Source organism: Lissotriton helveticus, chromosome 9 (assembly GCF_964261635.1).
Source record: "Lissotriton helveticus chromosome 9, aLisHel1.1, whole genome shotgun sequence".
NCBI lineage: Eukaryota > Metazoa > Chordata > Amphibia > Caudata > Salamandridae > Lissotriton > Lissotriton helveticus.
In genome coordinates, this window is record NC_136070.1 from 187,931,282 (window position 1) to 187,952,058 (window position 20,777).

The window sequence follows — 20,777 nt, forward strand, 5'->3', positions numbered from 1 at the left end:
GTGTGCCAATTATCTAAAAAAATATAAGGCAGTACACTGACTACTGGTATTGTCCAACATATACAAATAGCGAATATCCTTGGCTGCTTAAAGATAGATTATATATGTATAACTATGTGTCCCATATAGTATGCGGGTATCTCTATAGTTTGTAGCGTATAGAGGAATATCCTCTAGAATACGCACCCTTAAACTGCTCTATGTGCGCCAGTACCTAGAAAGGCAAAAACCCCAGGCAGCATGGTTTGTGGGGATGTGCCGTAGGAACAGACCTCCCAAAAATGGTCGACCCAGCACACAAATACGAGCTTACAAAGAATTACGCACTGCTCGCCTGGTCTCTGTGTTATTAATGTTTGCCAGTCACTCTGTGGCAAGGTATCTGACAAAAGGTCTACTATCATCCCAGACATTGAGGAAGTCACTAGCCCGAGTCGAGCACGCTGTCTACTGAAATATTTCACTAATGAAGCTAAAGAGACTAGAAGGACTAAGCTAACCAGGGTCTAAACAGAGCCCGTCCTAATCTACATCTTACCGTGTCTCGAAGTAAGGAAATGCCGGTTTTTGACCTTCCTTCCACCCTTTTGTTAAGCGCTCTGATAACCTCCAGGTTCTTGTTCGCGCTATACAAACCTTTATAAATAAAATAAAGAAAGAAAGAAATTACCAATGTTGCCGCTGTGCTTGTTATAAACATGCATTGGGGCACCGTGTTGTTTCCCTTGTGTCAGATGACCGTGGAGATGAGTGTGATAGATTGGCTGCAAAAACTCGCCTGTCCCTATCTTTGTGGCGAAAACTATGGATTTGGAGGTGGGCAAAGTCCTCTGACTCCATCATTCCCCCACCACTTGACCACCCGATGAGGGCTAAGTAGCCTAAACCCCTATGGAATTATTGTGTGCCCACCAAAAGTGGACTTGACTTGGCAGTTAGACTGAACTATTCCTTTTGGAGAAGGGCCAAGGCAGATTGATTATAACTGGCCTCTGTTTGGAGTGGCATAATGAGTGAAAAACGATGGACTAGAATGTGGTCCAAGTGACTGAGAGCATCTGTAAGCTTTCCAATTTTTCCAGCTCTTGTCCTTGTGTCTTTTTGTCTCATTGTCACAGGTTCAAATCCCAGTGAGTCTACTCAGTCTTTCATCCATCTGAGGTTGATAAAATGAGGGCTATCAATTTGGGTAACAATAAACCTCTGTTGTCTCAGCACCAAGAAACTTTTCGGTGTGATTGTGCGCTTTAAAAATACCTATTATGTTGTAAATGTAAATGTATTTTTATAGCGCCTTCTACCCTGAGGTCTCGTAGCTCTGTATTCATACCGCTGTGGAACCCTTCCTGGCTTTCCTGTGAAATGTCCACTCCTGGACACCCCCCAAGGTGAAGCCAGGCATCCAAGCGCTGCTGGGGCCGTTGTGGAGATTAAGCAAGCTATTGCCCAGAGACACAGAGTGGGACCCATGATTAGAATAGGCACCGAGGCGAGAATTATCAGGTCCGGGAAAATTGTGTCCAAGAGCCGCCGAGGCGGGAATTGAACCCTGGTCCCGGGCCAGACCTCTGCATCAGGGTCTGCCGCTCTAACCATTGAGCCAAGCTTCTCCATGTTATATTGTATTTGCTTATCGTCTAGTTAAGACATCCAGGTGTCCCAAACTGAGATTTGAAAGAAGAGCTCGTGGTCATCTGTTTATCATTGGTTTCATTTGAATGATTACATTAGTAGTATATAGTGCGTTGGACTCTGCTTTTGTTATTGACAATCTCTCTGTGTAGTACTTGAACTCTCACTCGCTTTGAAGAAAGGGCTGGACCTGGCATCTAGCGCATGCCCGAGTGCTGATGGCTTGAATTTACATTCCTTGTGGATATGATTCAGAACTTTAACAAACACAATGCGAAGTACTTTTTAAGTAAGTCATTTAGCACTGTAGTGCTTGACAAGTGCATTCTCCAACGCAAGCTCCATCAGGGTGCACTTTATGCTCAGCGCACCCTCACTAATGATCATTTTATTGTTATCCTTGTTTCATTCAACTGACTGTCAGTTTGTAGCCCACACATAGTCCAAAGAGGGGAACATGTGGAAGGTTACAATTGTCTCTTGCGAGGGCCTTGTAGACTGGGAAACATCTAGCTACGCACACTGGCTTATATTCCTGAATGAAAGTATAATCCTCCTTTAGAAAACTAAGCCCTGACTTCCAGCTTCTGGTAAAACAGCGACACATTTTTATGAGAGTCTGTTGACCTCCATTGAAGCTTTAAAAGCTAAACTTATAGAAAGATGCATAATGTTGGAGATGCACAAGGAACCAGTGCTGGCTACCCGAGCTCGTTAATTGATTGTATTCTAAAATACTTTATGCCTTACTATAGTTTAACATAAATATGGTGTCCTAAATATTATTTAAAAAAACTGTTGTCACATTGTATGTTGGACCCCTCCTGAGGCGGATAGCCGGGAGGTAGTAGCGATTTTTAAAACTGTTATCTTGTTGTGTGTTACTTTGTTTATAATTTCTATTTTAACCTGTGGAAAGCGTGATTGATTTCTATTCACCTCTCCCTAAGGAATCTGCTCAGCGCTACTGCACGCGCACTGTTTCCCAGCCTGCACTGCTAAAAAAATTAACTTTGCTGAACTCTGTGGCACGCGGGTTTGAAAACGAAACTCCGCCACCCATCAGCTTCCCCCAGCGCTAAGTACGATCGGCTTGATACAATAAGCCCCTCGCTTCCCGCACTCACCTATACTGTCCCAGCTGTCTAAGAGCTGAAGGCACCTCGTCACTCAAAAACGCGGCAGCCATCTTAGCTTGCGAATAGCCTCAGGGCACCCCAGTGGACACTATAAAAAGGGAAAGGCATGACTCCGCGCAGCGGACGCGAACAGCGGGCGCGCCGATGCCGCGCCGGAGTCAAGCCAGAGTCCTGCCCGTCTGCGCACGTCAGCGCCGAGACAGAGCCAGACGCCAGACACCATGCCTCACACCAAAGTGGTAAGGCAACATATTCTAAAACTGAGCTATTTAATTTACGACACCTCAGGCAAGGATGTGCTATCCTCAACCCTTCCCATATAAATACGCCCCAAGTATGTGCATGTGGGTTCTCCCTTCCGACCCTACACCGGCAAACTTCCCATGTCAAAGCCGAATGCTCAACGATCAAAATCGGCCACTTGAACGTTCGATCTATGCCTAAACATCACGCTGAAATTTCCGATCTGGTCACTAACCATGCCCTGGACATACTATTTCTAACTGAGACGTGGCTCCAAGATGACATGGACACCGTCCTAAACCTGGCCACTCCAACAGGTTATACTACTCACACTCTCAACAGAAACTCCAGAGGCGGTGGTATTGCCGTAATGACCAAAACTCATATTACGTGCCAGCTAACTAAAGCTGACATTAAAGATAGCGAATGTACACGCTACAACATCAAAATCAATCCTCAGCTTAGCTTGGTAGGACTCCTGATTTATAGGCCCCCAGGAAAGGACGGTAAATTCATTGACTCACTCCTTGAGAACCTGTGCTCTCAAATCACTGATACCGCCAACTTTACTATTGTTGGAGATTTGAACATCCACTTTGACCGGACGGATGACTCTAAGATTAATACTCTTTTAGCTGATCTAGCGACTTTACAATTAGACCAACTTATAAAGGGCCCCACCCACAATGGTGGTCATCTCCTGGACCCAATTTTTTCAAATATCACCAATGCACAGGTCGAAATGCCCATCCCTATGACCTGGACTGATCACTATCTAGTAACCATGTCAATTCCCTGTAATAACATCCTGCTCAATGTACCCACCCAGCAGGTACGGAAAAGACCCTGGAGGAAGCTCCGTGTTGAGGACTTCCATGCCCTCCTCACTACGTGTCCCCCCCACCTAGTGAAAACCCTGATCATGGATACGACCAATTCTGCAATTGGATCAGCCAAGCCCTAGACACTTTGATCCCAATCAAATGGATCAAAGCACGTACCCATGAGTCCAGTCCATGGTATAACAAAGAACTTTCCGCATTAAAAAAAGAGTGCAAAAAATCTGAAAGACGCTGGAGAAAAAACTACGACCCCGCCCACAAGATCTTATACACTAAATCTCAAAAAACCTACCATCGTAGCATATGCAGGACCAGGGCAGCCTACTATGCCACGGAGATCAAGAATAGCCATAATGCATCAAAAACCATCTTCAAAATTCTTAAAGAACTCAGCACCAAAAAAAACAATGGCTAACCTAAATTCCTCACCTGCACTATGCGACAATTTGGCCTCTTTTTTCTTAGAAAAAATCCGAAAAATATACAGCACCTTTCCCCCCACCTCAGAACTTACCCCTTCTAATGACCCTAACAAATCTAACCTCGCTAACATTCCGGCCCTTACCCAAGAAGACTTTACTAAAATCTGCAACAAAATCAAGTCCGGCTCACCAGCAGATCCTCTCAAACCAGATACCTTCAGAGAAGCTGACGAAATTGTTCTGGGCCCTCTGGGAGAGATCATTAATAAATCTTTCTCTACTGCGATAATCCCCTCCAAGTGGAAACAAGCCCGGATAACTCCAATCATTAAGAAACCTACACTGGACCCTAACAAACCCGAAAACTTTAGACCCATATCCCTCCTCCCATGGCCAGCCAAGGTAGCAGAAGCCCATGTAAACACCATCCTGACCAAACACCTGGCATCTAATAACATCTTAGACTGGTCACAACATGGCTTCCGGGCTGGTCATAGCACCGAAACAGCCCTACTAAGTGTGACTGAACACCTCCGCACCATTTTAGACTCTGGTGGAACGGCAGCACTGATTCTACTTGATCTCAGTGCTGCCTTCGATACGGTGATTCAGAAAAGGGGGTGGTGATGAACAGAGTGCCTGAATTAAGCAGACCACTCTTACCCAGTCCAAAGATCAGGGCTTGATCCATCACCGTTTTTTAGCTCACTGCACCATCCCAGCTCAGAACTTGGCTATATGCAAATTAGTCTGTTCCTGTCCCAGTGCATGATGGGAACAGGGCAAACCAAACTACCAAGCCAATTCTTGTACTGGGAAGGAAACAAGCTTCCGGGGACCGGTTTCTGCCATTTCAGGCGTCGTCGGCCCGGCTTGCTTGAATCCTGATGGTGCAATGAGCAAGGGACTCACATCTGAGTATACCCTTCCACGCTTATGGTGGACAAAATGATTCAGAAAAGGGGGTGGTGATGAACAGAGTGCCTGAATTAAGCAGACCACTCTTACCCAGTCCAAAGATCAGGGCTTGATCCATCACCGTTTTTTAGCTCACTGCACCATCCCAGCTCAGAACTTGGCTATATGCAAATTAGTCTGTTCCTGTCCCAGTGCATGATGGGAACAGGGCAAACCAAACTACCAAGCCAATTCTTGTACTGGGAAGGAAACAAGCTTCCGGGGACTGGTTTCTGCCATTTCAGGCGTCGTCGGCCCGGCTTGCTTGAATCCTTATGGTGCAATGAGCAAGGGACTCACATCTGAGTATACCCTTCCACGCTTATGGTGGACAAAATGATTCAGAAAAGGGGGTGGTGATGAACAGAGTGCCTGAATTAAGCAGACCACTCTTACCCAGTCCAAAGATCAGGGCTTGATCCATCACCGTTTTTTAGCTCACTGCACCATCCCAGCTCAGAACTTGGCTATATGCAAATTAGTCTGTTCCTGTCCCAGTGCATGATGGGAACAGGGCAAACCAAACTACCAAGCCAATTCTTGTACTGGGAAGGAAACAAGCTTCCGGGGACCGGTTTCTGCCATTTCAGGCGTCGTCGGCCCGGCTTGCTTGAATCCTGATGGTGCAATGAGCAAGGGACTCACATCTGAGTATACCCTTCCACGCTTATGGTGGACAAAATGATTCAGAAAAGGGGGTGGTGATGAACAGAGTGCCTAAATTAAGCAGACCACTCTTACCCAGTCCAAAGATCCGGGCTTGATCCATCACCGTTTTTTAGCTCACTGCATCATCCCAGCTCAGAACTTGGCTATATGCAAATGAGTCTGTTCCTGTCCCAGTGCATGATGGGAACAGGGCAAACCAAACTACCAAGCCAATTCTTGTACTGAGAAGGAAACAAGCTTCCGGGGACCGGTTTCTGCCATTTCAGGCGTCGTCGGCCCGGCTTGCTTGAATCCTGATGGTGCAATGAGCAAGGGACTCACATCTGAGTATACCCTTCCACGCTTATGGTGGACAAAATGATTCAGAAATCAGGATTCAAGCAAGCCGGGCCGACGACGCCTGAAATGGCAGAAACCGGTCCCCGGAAGCTTGTCTCCTTTCTGGTGAAGAATTGGCTTGGTAGTTTGGTCTGCCCTGTTCCCATGATGCACTGGGCCAGGGACAGACTAATTTGCATATAGCCAGGTTCTGAGCTGGGATGGGGCAGTGAGCTAAATAACGGTGATGGATCAAGCCCTGATCTTTGGACTGGGTAAGAGTGGTCTGCTTAATTCAGACACTCTGTTCATCACCACCCCCTTTTCTGAAGCCTATGATACGGTGTCACACGAGGTACTGCTGTTCAGGCTAAAAGAGGTTGGGGTATCAGGATTAGCCCATGATTGGTTCAGAGACTTTCTATCTGGCCGGTCCTTCCGAGTCTCCACCCCCCCCCACCTCTCCAGGGAATGCCCCATTGAACAGGGCGTACCCCAGGGCTCAGCTCTTAGCCCCACCCTGTTCAATGTGTATGTCCAGCCCCTGGCAGAGGTGGCCAGGAGACATGGATTGTCCCTCGTATCCTACGCTGACGACACTCAGCTGGTGGTGTCACTAAACGATGAAAGTGGGCTTAGCATCCAAAAATTCCAACGCACTCTCGTTGACATCACAGAATGGATGACAGCGAACTACCTACAGCTGAACGCCGGCAAAACCGAGGTGTTGGTGGTAGGAAAAAAGACTAACACTTGGGGGGACAACTGGTGGCCAGCAGACCTAGGACAACCACCGGAACCCAAGGACTGTGTTAAAAACCTGGGAGTCTGGGTAGACTCTACCTTAAATTCACTCAGCACACTAAAAAAGTGGCAGCAACCTGCTTCGGCATTCTAAGGTATCTCAGACCCATCCTAGGATTCTTCGACAATCAAACCTGTCAGACGATAGTTCAGGCAGCCATCCTCTCCAGGCTGGATTATGCCAGCTCCCTTTTACTAGGAACAAACGTAGCTGAAAAAGCTAGACTCCAGCGAGTACAGAACGCCGCCGCTAGGGCGCTGGTAGGAATTCCCCGCCATGCGTCCATAGCCAATACTCTCACCAAACTCCACTGGCTCCCAATGGAGAAACGAATTCATTTCAAAACACTGTGCTTAGCATTTAAAATCCTAAAGATGGCTTCTCCACCCATGCTGTGCCCACTTCTGTCGACATACGTCCCTCGACGTACCCTACGTTCAGAAGGACTAAATCTCGCAACAGTACCCCGTATCAAACTATCCAGGATGGGCGGCCGCTCCTTCAAATACTTGGCCGCCAAGCTCTGGAATGACCTCCCTGATTCGATCAGAGAGATACAGGATCTGCAGACCTTTAGGAAAGCTATAAAACTCACCTCTTCCGCAAAATTTTCTTTCTCGCTCTCTACCTCCCCGATCCCACCATCTGTCCACTCCTCATACAGAAAGCGCCGGGACGCCCCTTGGCTGGGGCAGCTGCGCGCTATACAAGCCCTTATAACATTAACATTAACATTAACATGAGGTATAGAGTTTCTATTATTAACTCCAGTGGGACAATATTTTGTATACAATATTTATTTACACTGTAGCCTGACAACGATATTCTGGTACCACATAACGTTAATTTACCATGGTGTAATTCTAGAGTGGTGGCGGGAAACTCTGAGCAGGATGAAGTTGACCACAATTGTAGAGCTCCTGCTGTCGCCCTCTGCATTAATGAATGACCTTTGTTCCGCCGACAGATCAAACAAATTGTGAGTACTCTGGATACACCAAACAGCCACCAGCAGGAGGTGAGGAGAGTTATTACTCCTCTGGGCGGGGCATAAACCCACTCATATCATAGGAAAGGTGTAGCACAGCAGCATAGCGGCTGACTCTGGAGCGCGGGGTTCACGGTTCGATCCCCAGCATTGGTGGCAGCTCAGCTCAGCATCATGTGACTCTGGGCAATAGAGCACTTAATCTCCCCGACCCCCTGCGCCTTGAAACCCATAAAGAGTGATATGTGTGCCCTTTACAAATAGGAATTATTATTCTTACTATCATTCTTTGAAGAACTGATAGTAATAGGTCAAGGGAAACAGCTGCTCTGCCAATCCAGACATGATGGTGATTTTCATGGTGATCCATGCAGACTTTGCAGCCTTGTGCACTTTTTTACCTGTCTGTCTGCTCAACAGAGTTGTTTGTTTCTGAACTCAGATAACTAGTAGAGTGGTAGAAAAATGTCTGCCCGACTTGAATATTTATTTTCTGTTTCTTGTGAAAATATAATAAAACATGGAATTTGATTGTATGACTGGTCACAGTGTATTTGACATTTTCCATAATATGGTCATTCCTCTGTGAAAGAAAATGTATCACAAATGTTCTCTAAACCCACATACCAGAATTATGCAATGAATCTCGCCTACAGCCAACACCCCCACACACATACCAAGAAATCATTTAAAAATGCTTTCTTTTCTTTCTGTCTCGTGACAAATGGCTGCATTCCAGCAGAGAGAAGCAAACATCACCACCTGCAGGTTTCTGTGTTGGACGAAGAGGCGCAGCATTGATTTCGCTTAACAAAGGCTACGTTTATATTACTCTGTGTAGTCTTTTGTAGGAGGCGACAAACAAAGGTTTATTTTTACAAACAAGATAGTCAGTGTTGAAGCACGTGGCTACACTAAAAGTTCTTCATTGTTTTCTGTGTTCACAGTCCTGATGGGTCTCCATTTGTAATATTCTGCTGCGCTCCTGCAATATTAGCCAGCTGCTCCAAAGTTGAGTGGTTCACATGAGTGTCCTGGGAATCGTCCTTGGACGAACTGCTTGAACTCTGAGATATTCCTTAATATCTAATGTGGTCCCATGATAATTGTCTCCCCTCCTTAAAGCACAAGGAAGCAGGATCTTTAAACATAGGTCACCGCCTTCTCCATACTAACCTCTGAAGTTGTGATCAGTTAAAATCAACAGAGTGGATTGGCCACAAAAAAAAGGACCAGTCGCAGAAAAGAAATACCAAAGAGGAGGAGAGAGAGACATTAATGTTCCTTCTGCAGCTCGACCACTAGTGAACCAAGAGGGACAGCAACCATCCAGGCAGGTATATAAAAGGAGAGTCAGAACAAAACAGTGATCAACCTGGATGAGCGCAAAGTTCATGCTGGTCTGGTAAATCCTGTCCGGGTAGCTTCATCAGCATTGGTTCACCAACTTGCTAGGGTAGCGGGCATGCCTCTGCACGCTCTTTGAGCACAGAAGGCAAAGCAAGGCTCTCCTATTGTCCATGCGTACCCCTGTCATGCATTCTGTTAGCTTCTCAGAGTGAATGGGAGCAGCAAGGAGTGGAAACAACCAGAAGTAAACAGAACTGTAATGACAACATACACGTGCGCAGGCATCACCATGCACGTGCACATATGCATCAAGATGCTGCAGCATCATTTAGCTATCTTGATTTTTTTTATGTAGACAATAACAATAAGTACAGTGGGCTGTGGGTCAACCCACTGTATATCTTCATGTCTTTCTTGTCAATCGCATGTGTTTGTGTCTCATTCAATGGCTTTCCTTTCTGTTCTTGTTCTTCCCGGAAACATATATATTTTTTGATTGGATAGCTTATATCCTTCCAATGCGAACGCTCAAGAAACTACATTTCCTATTTTTTTGGCACTCATGCGGCTGTGTTTGTTTCCTTTCTCTCTTTCTATTTCCTATGCATGCTTCTTCCCTCTGTGCACCCCAACATCCCTGCTCTCTCCGACCTCCTAAATTGTTTGTTGCTCCAAAGGCCCCCACAATCCTATTCTTCTTTTTTTTTACTATCCCACTTGTACCTGTTCAATGTCACCACTCATTAGCAGCCTTTATTTGCTCCACCAGCCCTGTTCCTAAGTTGCCACATGCCTCTCATTGTCAAGCTTACCTTTTAAAACAAGTATTTACAATGCAATAGGTCTCGCATTTACGTGAGCTTTGTAAATGCAACACCTATTGCATTACAAATGCTAGTTTGTAAAAATGCCCATGCCGCACTTACACTTTAATGTTGGCCGCGTCCCTTTCCTTAAACAAGCAAAGTCTAAGGAAAGGAGTGTGGCCGCCATTAAAGTGAAAGCGGGGTATGGGGCTCTTTTACAAAAAAAAAGCACCCCATTCTGTGCTTTTACTGTAATGGTGGCCACGTCCTTTTCCTTAGAGTCGGCTAGTTTAAGGAAAGGGGCACGGCCGACATTAAAGTGTAAGTGCAGCATGGGGCAATTTTTTTTTTTTTTTTTTTACATAAATAGTAAAAATAAAAAAATCACTATCAGCGTGGCGTGCCATGCTATGTAAAAAAACAATAACGCTGTTGTGAGCGAGAGTGTCATGCCTACAACAGCAGGCATGCGAAAAACCAATAAACAAAATAGTGCTCGGAGGCAGTAATTAAAGCCTACCGAGCAGCAACACAAGTAAAGTGGGGTGTACTAAGTAGGGACTAACAACCCTATTTACAAATCAGAAGCCAGCATTTATGAAGGACAATGACACAAGCCAATGACAAATATGGGCGGAGAGTGGGCGGGGCTTCAAGTGCATACTCCAATACAGCATGCCTCTCAGAGCAGCGCATGCGCTGCCCAGGCTCGACCTAAAAATGTTCACTTCCCCATCCATACCGCTTTTCCATTTTCTTCAATCTTGTTCTACCGCCCCCTCCCTCTAAATGCTTATGCTCACAGTTGCTTTGCAAATGGCAGATGCTTTTATAACTCACTGGCACTGGCATAGACAATAGCTGCAATCTGCTATGCTAAAATCATAAAAAACATTGGTGCCTTTTAGAGTACGTAAAGTAGTATATCTGCATTACTCCTTTGTGTTCTTTAACTTGCACAAGACATCTAAAATTAAAATATTAAGAGAATATTCATAAACAAATGGTACAAACAGATAGCACTGTGCTCTTTTTGTACTCCTATAATATGGAGCTGTTCGTTTTGGGGCCAATTCACAAAGGCATGTAAGTGTGCGTTTAAGAGTATTCCTATGGTGCTACTTCTCATACGCATAAACGCTTTTGAGAATTGGCCCAATTGTGTTCTATACCTTCAAAATGGCCACAACGTTGACAACATGACGATGGAAAGCAGCGACTGTCTGCAAAGTAAAGAAACATTGCTTTATATACTTTCTATACTCTACATTGGTGCTATGTCATTACGTTGCATGAAGCAATGGCGTGACAATTCTGAAAGTATAGAATTTATTTGAGAAAAAACTACATTTTCTGTACTTTCCCGATAAGCGTCGCTTTGCAAATTATGTTGTGTGATGCAGAGTGGCAGCCATCTTGAAAGTTTAGGAAGCATAGTTTCCTATAAGTTTTGCATGGGCGGTCACTGTTATTGGTTTGCCCAGTGCCTTCACATTAAAAAAGCGTCTGTCATTGGCAAAGTTAATAAGCGAATAGCGGTGGTCCAAAATTATTGGCAAAGTGAGACTTATTGTCTTTGGCAGTGTTTGTGTTTTAACTTTATTTTAACGTTCCAGAATGATAGGCCCATCTCGGAACGTTAGAAAAAAAAGAAAAGTGCTTGGAAGCACATTATAGAGAAAGCAGCTGACTGGTAGCAGATTGCACAATTGCCACACCTTTTAAAAAGAAGATACAATAAAAAAAAAACAGGGATGAGCTTCTGAGTAATGAAGAAGGGAGAGGATGCAGGGTAACAACTGAGGAGGTTAGGAAAAAGCAGACTGATCAAGACTGGGAGGGCCGGGGGAAATCACTGGATGTGCTAGTATGGGAAGCAGCACACAGGGTGCGGGGGATGTGAGAGAGGAAGCAGCATAGAAGGAAAGAGCAAACACAAATGCACTGCTGTGGATTGCTAAAAGTAGTCCCCCGAACCGGTTTCTGGCATTACAGCCGTCTTCAGCCCGGCTTGCTTGAATCCAGTGGCAAAGTGAGCAAGGGACTCACGTCTGAGCATACCCTGCCACACTTATGGCGGCGAAAGCGGTACAAAAGGGGGTGGTGATGGACGGAGCATCTGAACCAATCAAACACTCACACCCAGTCAAAAGATCTGGGTTTGATCCATCACCGTTCTTTAGCCCACTCTGCCACCCCAGTTCAGACATGGCTATATGCAAATCAGTCTGACCCTGTGCCTCATGGGAACAGTCCAGCCCGAACTGCCAAGCCATGCCTTCCCTGGACCGGAAATAAGCTTCCGAGGACCGGTTTCTGGCATTACAGCCGTCTTCAGCCCGGCTTATTTATTTATTTATTTATTCAAAGTTTTATATAGCGCGAACAAGATCCTTACAGATATCAGAGCGCTTTACAAAGACAGGGTAGGGGCAATAGGAAATAACAGAGAGAATGGGAGCAGTATAATAGTCGCTAACATGGTAGGATAATAATAACATACATAGAACATAGCAACATACAATCAGGTAAACAGTAATAATAATAACATACATAGGACATATCAATATACAATCAGGTAAACAAGTAGTATCAGGAGAGCGAATCAGTAAAACAAAGTGTATCATATATTGGTCTGTAGTAAGAGAGTAGAGTGGGAGTGTCCCCATCAGGTAGAAGTATAGTGCCAAAGGACAGGTGAACAGTGATACAAAGCAGTGCAGAGTCTCTGATCCAGCACCTATTAGGTTCAGGAGATCTTGGCCAGAAGGATGGTTTTCACCTCTTTCTTGAAGAGTGCAGTGGAGGAGATAAGCCTAGTTTCAGGAGGGAGCGCATTCCAGATCCTGGGAGCCATTCCTGAGAAGGAGCGCTTGTATGTTTTCTCTTTCCGAAATCTAGAAGGTTTCAGGAGTAGATTTTTTGTACTTCTATTGGCTCTAGAACCTCCTGATATAGATAACTTTTGAGCGAGGTAGTTGGGTGCATTGTGGTGCACGGCCGCGTGTGTCATAACTGCAATTTTTAGTTGTATTCTGGCTTCAAAAGGCAGCCATTTCAGAGACTTTAAGTCTGGGGTTATATGCGAATGTTTTCTTGAGCCAGTAATGAGTCTCGCGGCAGCGTTCAGGGAGGCTCTTAAGGGTGCTGTTGTGGATAGCGGGAGTCCGCTGAGGGCCACAATTCCGTAGTCTATTCTAGGGATGACTAAAGCTTGTACGGCAGTTTGGAAGTCTTCGGCCGGGAGGAAGGGTTTAATTTTCCTCAGTGTGTTGATTTGGAAATTAGCTCCTTTTGTGGCTTTGCTGACGTGCTGCTGCATGTTGAGCTTGGCGTCGAGTGTAATGCCTAGGGATTTCGCCGAGTCCACGATGGTCGGTTGGACATTGAATGCTGTTAGGTTATTGAGCCAGGTTTGGGTGGTGGAGATTTTCGCCGGGGGTGAGATGAGTAGGAACTCAGTTTTCAGAGCATTTAGTTTGACTTGATTATCGGCCAACCAAGATTGAGTGTTAATAAGCGTGGAATTCAGATGTTTGATATCTTCTGGGGATTGTAGCTTTAGGTAAAGTTGTGTGTCGTCAGCGTACATATGGAATTGGACATTGGAAGCTTGGAGCAAGGTGGCGAGCGGTTCCATGACGAGGTTGAACAGTGTGGGGGAGAGGAAGGATCCTTGTGGAACACCTAGGTCTGCAGGCACAGGTGTAGATAGCACATTGTCGATCTTGAACTTTTGAGACCGGTTGTGGAGGAAGGACGAGAACCACTTGAGAACAGTTCCCGATAGACCCATTCTAGTGCTTAGCAGCTCCAGTAAGTTCTCATGTTTGACCGTGTCAAATGCTGACGAGAGGTCGAGAAGGATGAGGAGGCAGGACTCATTGCGATCAAGAATTTGGAGGGCGTCATCAATTATGTGTGTCATAGCTGTTTCCGTGCTATGTTTCGCTCGGAAGCCTGATTGATGAGAGTTGAGGAGGTCAATGTGTTTTGTTAGTTGGAGTTGGACACATTTCTCCAGCAGTTTGGCCAGGGTGGGGATATTGGTGATGGGCCGGTAATTGTTTAGGTCAGACGGATCTGCTGTAGGTTTCTTGAGTATAGGTGTGACTTGCCCTACCTTGAGGGAGTCTGGAATGAGGCCTTGTTGTAGGGAGCTGTTGATGATTTTGGTCTAGAGAGGGAGGAGCAAGGGGATGAAGTCTTTTACAGCATTAGCAGGTAAAGGGTCTGTGAGGTGATTAGAGGGCTTCAAGGTGCAGAGCAGTTTGTGTATTGCTTCTTCCGAGTAGGTATCGAAGTACAGCCAGGATGCTTTGTTTTTAGGCTGAGTGTTAGACATTCTGGTGTGGTTGGGGAGTCGGCTTACATCCATGATGAGGTCATTTCTTATGTTGTCAGTCTTTAGCTTAAAGAAGGCAGAGAAGGCTTCACAGTGTGGGGTGTCGCTTGTTGTGCTGTTTGGTTGTGAGGGTTGAGTCTTTGTTTGGGTCTTGATTAGTTCGAACAGCTTTCTTGGCCTGTTTTTTGCTTGGTCCAACTGAATGCTAAAGAAGACCGACTTAGTGCGCTTTATTTTCCTGAAGTAGGCATTTCTCTTGTTCTTGAGCCTTTTGAGGTGCAGTGCTGAAGGGTCCGATCTCCAGGTGCGCTCTGCCATTCGCATAGTACGCCTGTCGTCATTGAGTCTATCGTCATACCAGGGGTTAGAAATTTTGGTGGAGACTCTCTTCAGTTGCAATGGGGCGACTTCATTGACTATTGTATTCATAGAGTCACAGTAGTGGTCGGTCAGTGATTGAACATCCGAGGCACCTGAAGGGGGAAGGAGGAGATTGCCGATGTGGGGAGGTAGGGTAGAGGGGTTAAGATTCTTCAGGTCCCTTTTCCATGTTTTGCATTTGATTGGTTGAGCCGGGATAGGTTTAACTTTTTCATTGATAAAGAAGGTGATAATGTGGTGATCTGACCAGTCGCAGGGTTGGATCGCCTCCAGTTGTGTAGTGTTCTCTTTGGCAATGATGAGATCGAGTATCGAGCCTTTGTCGTGTGTTGGTCTATCGCATATTTGGGTGAGGTCAAGCGCATTAAGGAAACTTTTGAGACTATTCACCATTGTGTCCTTCGGATCGTTCCAGTGCAGATTGAAGTCACCCAGGTAGACTTGGGTGGTCTGCCGACCGGCATTGGACGAGATCATGTCCATGAGTTGTTGGGTGAATATGAGATTGTCACCAGGCGGGTGATAGATGAGATGTAAGGCACAAACTTGTTTGCCCTCGCTGGTGATGTCGAGGCAGAGGAGTTCACAGGAGGAAAGGGAGGGGGAGGTGACTTGAGTAACGGAGAGGTTGCTCCTAAAAATGCATGCAATTCCCCCGCCCGTCTTGTCAGGCGACCTGTCCAACCTAATGATGTGATAGTTGGGGGGGACTAGTATGTCCATAATCGGGGTAGAGGCTTCAAAAAGCCACGTTTCCGTTAGAATGGCAAGGTCCAGATCCCTAGCTGAGACGAGATCAGCGATGTCGGAGGAATGTCTCTGGGCCGATCTGCAATTGAGTAAGATGCATTTGAGTTTGGGAGAGAGAAGGGTGGTCGAGCTTTCTAGTGTGAGGGGAACTTTTCTGAGGTTGTTAGGGACGGAGCCTCTGTTGTTGAGTGTTGGGAGCCTCACAGGGTTTGTAAGAATTATGGGTATGGGGATGTGTGTGTTGGGTATGTGTTTTTCCGGACCTGGGCCATAAGAGCGTAGGAGAGAGCGTAAGTCGCGGTCCGACAGTGTGTTGAGGACACGACGGGGGCGGTGATAATTATTGCGAACGGGGATAGTCGGCCAGCGCGGATGTCGTTGGAGGCGAGGGTATGTAGGGAGGGTGCGTCGTTTGTAGGGTAGAGGGACGGTGGGAGGTAGATAGGGCTGGGAGGAGAGAAGGTCTTTGATTGCGTGGACATCTTTTTTGATTTGTAGAATATCCTCTTTGATTTGTTGGAGGGTGGATAAAGTCAGGTCAGAAGGTGCATTGGGGATGGGGTTGGTGGTGAGAGTCATTGGTGAATGGTTGATTAGTGGGCTGGAAAGCATGCAGGGAATCAAGGGGGGGGATGTACTAGCGTTGTTGGAAGGTTCTGCGGCGCCAATGAGTGGGATGGCATTGAAAGTGTGGGCGTGTTTGTGGGCGAGGGGTGTGGGTGAGGTAGGTGAAGTAGGCGGTGGGTGGGAGGCATAGGTAGTGAGGTCAGTGGGAGACGGTGCCGGTGAGTAGAAGAGCGAGTGAAGGCTGAGGACAGTGGGGGAGACAGGAGGGTAGTGAGGGCTGAGAATAGGAGGTGGGAGAGAGGGGGATGCTAAGGTAGGTAAGGCGGTATGTTCTGTATGTTTTGTTGGGAGGGTGAGGGTGTCGTGGGTGGGAGTGGGGAGGGGGCTGGGGGTGGAGAGAATAGGAGGTGGGGGAGAGGGGGATGCTAAGGTAGGGGAGGTGGTATGTTTTGTTGGGAGGGTGAGGGTGTCGTGGGTGGGAGTGGGGAGGGAGAGGCGTCTGCCGTGGGGGGGATAGCGGGGGGGGTGGATAAACTCCGAGCGGTGGTGTGCTTGAATCCAGTGGCAAAGTGAGCAAGGGACTCACGTCTGAGCATACCCTGCCACACTTATGGCGGCCAAAGCGGTACAAAAGGGGGTGGTGATGGACGGAGCATCTTAACCAATCAAACACTCGCACCTAGTCAAAAGATCTGGGTTTGATCCATCACCGTTCTTTAGCCCACTCTGCCACCCCAGTTCAGACATGGCTATAGGCAAATCAGTCTGACCATGTGCCTCATGGGAACAGTCCAGCCCGAACTGCCAAGCCATGCCTTCCCTGGACCGGAAACAAGCTTCCGAGGACCGGTTTCTGGCATTACAGCCATCTTCAGCCCGGCTTGCTTGAATCCAGTGGCAAAGTGAGCAAGGGACTCACGTCTGAGCATTCCCTGACACACTTATGGCGGTCAAAGCAGTACAAAAGGGGGTGGTGATGGACGGAGTATCTGAACCAATCAAACACTCACACCTAGTCAAAAGATCTGGGTATGATCCATCACCGTTCTTTAGCGCACTCTGCCACCCCAGTTCAGACATGGCTACATGCAAATCAGTCTGACCCTGTGCCTCATGGGAACAGTCCAGCTCGAACTGCCAAGCCATGGCTTTCCTGGACCGGAAACAAGCTTCCGAGGACCGGTTTCTGGCATTACAGCCGTCTTCAGCCCGGCTTGCTTGAATCCAGTGGCAAAGTGAGCAAGGGACTCACGTCTGAGCATACCCTGCCACACTTATGGCGGTCAAAGCGGTACAAAAGGGGGTGGTGATGAACGGAGCATCTGAACCAATCAAGCACTCACACCCAGTCAAAAGATCTGGGTTTGATCCATCACCGTTCTTTAGCGCACTCTGCAACCAAGTTCAGACATGGCTATATGCAAATCAGTCTGACCCTGTGCCTCATGGGAACAGTCCAGCCCGAACTGCCAAGCCATGCCTTCCCTGGACCCGAAACAAGCTTTCGAGGACCGGTTTCTGGCACGGTGATGGATCAAACCCAGATCATTTGACTGGGTGTGAGTGTTTGATTGGTTCAGATGCTCCGTCCATCACCACCCCTTTTTGTACCGCTTTGGCCGCCATAAGTGTGGCAGGGTTTGCTCAGACGTGAGTCCCTTGCTCACTTTGCCACTGGATTCAAGCAAGCCGGGCTGAAGACGGCTGGAATGCCAGAAACCGGTCCTCGGAAGCTTGTTTCCGGTCCAGTGAAGGCATGGCTTGGCAGTTCGGGCTGGACTGATCCCATGAGGCACGGGGGTCAGACTGGTTTGCATATAGACATGTCTGAACTGGGGTGGCAGAGTGGGCTAAAGAACGGTGATGGATCAAACCCAGATCATTTGACTGGGTGTGTGTTTGATTGGTTCAGATGCTCCGTCCATCATCACCCCCTTTTGTACCGTTAAGGTACACCCAGCTGCCACATTACTCAGGCCTGCTCCTCATTTGCACAATAAAAACTCCCCTTAGGAGCTCATTGTGCGTTCTCCAGTCTTTCTGTCCAGTAAATCAGTATTTCATACGCTGAACCTTCAAACCAGGAATAACGTAATAATGCCTGTTTTTTCCCAATTCTACTATATACAATTTTCAGAATATTGCTTTTTTTCTCTGCACAATCTCCGCCAGGTGTTACCTTGCGAAACGGGGCAGGGAGGGACCTGCAGGTGAAGTCATATCCGCTGCATTTGGAGTCCTGGTTCTGAAAAAACTGTGTCTGAATAGGGATTCCTGTGGAAACCTTAATGAGCCCTTTAAGGTCTGGCTGGGAAGAGCTATACATAGAAAGCTGCGGCTCTGGAGCAGAGCCCAGTGACAGCGCGTCAGTCCCATGAGCGGGAAGAGCTTGTGGATGATGCTGTGTATCTGTAAGACTACAAGTTGTGCACATTTCCACCTCTGGTAAAACTGGCAAGACAGTGAAAACACTCCAGAATGAGGCGTTGAATAATGATGAGCCGGTGCCTTTGTGGTACAGCACCATCTTAAGTCTGAAGAAGCTGCAGCTGCGCTAAGCTCCGCCCCCCTCCATCCTCAGCCACAAAGGAGTTGGCAGCACTTCAGAGACAACCCTTTGTGAACATAGTGTGTCTCTTAAACCATTACACAGCGCGGAATGCATACGCTGCCCTTTATGGATACATTTTAATAATAATAAACGGCGCTTTCTCTTGGAGGGAGATGAAAGACGCAGAAAGCCCTGTGAGCTTCAAGTGCACAGGCCTGGGCGGTGAAGGCAGAAAGATGCTGGCAAGGTCCTGGGGAGATGAACGGCGCAGGCACATGTGGAGTCTCCTCTCAGCCATGAGGATGCGCCTGTGTCAGGCATAGGCCACTGTGCAAAAATACGTAGAAAATATAATTTGCTTCATTCCCCTTTCTTTTGGTTTTAGACAGGAACCAAAATGTTATGCTCCAATCCTGGCCTGCAGTGGAGCAGGATTAACTTCTAATAATTTTTTCTGTCCACGTAATTACCGGCTTTTCTGTACTGCAGAATGGGACAAAAATTTGGGGAAATCATTTTCTTCCACTCTTTAATTCATAATCTGCATTGTTACCTGTGCATAATTTTTAAATACCACGGAGGATATGTTGGGCTTCATTATAAATGACACAAGTAGTAGCATTGTGACTGAAGTGCCCTGTAAAGCTTTGTGAAGGTGTTACACTCGGCGCCCTTGTATGTTGCATGGATGGCCCTGTGCGTTTTCCCCAGTGAGCTTGAAAGTCCTACAACCTCACTGAAGGCTCCCCCTTTAGTCTACTTTTTGCTGACATCTTTGTTGTGCTCTTATATCTGGAAACGCCCCAAAAGGCACCCCTTTTGTGAGAGTGGCTACTGCCCTCTCTACCCAGGGTTTGTGCGTTTATTACATAATGCTCTCTCATGAGGGCCACAGGCCTGTTTTTTACATGTATCCCCCTAAGGGGGCTCCCTCCTGGCTCATCCTGTAAAACACTCCTTCAGTTCCTCATAACTGGAGTTCTGGGACTTCATGGTGTCCGAGACATGTCTGTCAGTGTCCTTACTTGTGCAGTTGCACTGGTGAGTGCTGGAATACATTCGACTCCATGTTTTTCATTAGAGCTTGGTATACGCCTTGGGCCGGACTGATAGCCATCATGGCTGCTTCCTCCCACTTTCCAAATATTTAATTCAGTTTTAGGTAAGGACCTCAGAGGATGCAGCTTGTGCCTATTTTTTTATTGGAACAATTTGTGACTTGATGAGCCATGTGGGGTTGCCCCTAAAATGAGGACTTTATTAAAACTTGCTTTGAACTAAGGTTCCAATGTAAGTTCCCTCTTTGCAGTAACTGTGTCCCCTTCCCCGTCCTCAGGCCTGATAACGTGACCTTCTTTGGATTTGTGGTTAGGAATTGAGCGGTGTACCATGCAGGGACACAAGTAGGGGACGAGCCAACACTTGTTTGACGGAAGCGCCCTCGCTACACGTAGGTTTTTTGTTTGAAACATTTGCTGGCACCTGACACAGCATGGCCCGTTTCTTATTCGTGACGAGTGGGAAAAACCTAAAAGAGTAACAGTACAGAAGTTACCAGAGAATTAAGAAATGTACTTCCTTGCTTCCTTTGCCTCCTTCCCTTCCTCTCTTCCTCCTTCTGATCTTGTGAGATTTTGCAAGTATGCCACAACTTTACACAAGTTACAGAAGGAGGTTTGTATCATACCTCTTTGCCCACAAACTTGACTGTATTCCTTTTGTGTAAACGAAGAGCACTATTTTCAAATGCACTTGTTGTCCAATTCACAAACCAGTTTTAGTGGAATTCTGTGCTTGTAAACGCCACTAAACAGTGTAATTTCTGTGATTATGGCAAATTTCCACAGTAAAATGTTTACCGTTCGGGGAGGAAACATGCATGTTCCCAGAATAAGGGCGGGGCATTTTCTTTGGGTTTAGGAGCATAGACTTTTGCATTTGTATGACCCCAAGGTTAGAGGAAGTTTGCAAAAATCTTATGTGTAAGTTTACACTTTTGTGAATCTGCATCA

The 20,777-nt window shown here is 46.7% G+C and overlaps 1 protein-coding gene across 3 annotated transcripts in view; it reads left to right on the forward strand.

Moving 5' to 3' along the window:
* Nucleotides 1–20,777, forward strand: part of FRMD6 (FERM domain containing 6) — a 263,580-nt gene that overhangs the window by 167,368 nt on the left and 75,435 nt on the right. The window lies entirely within an intron of this gene.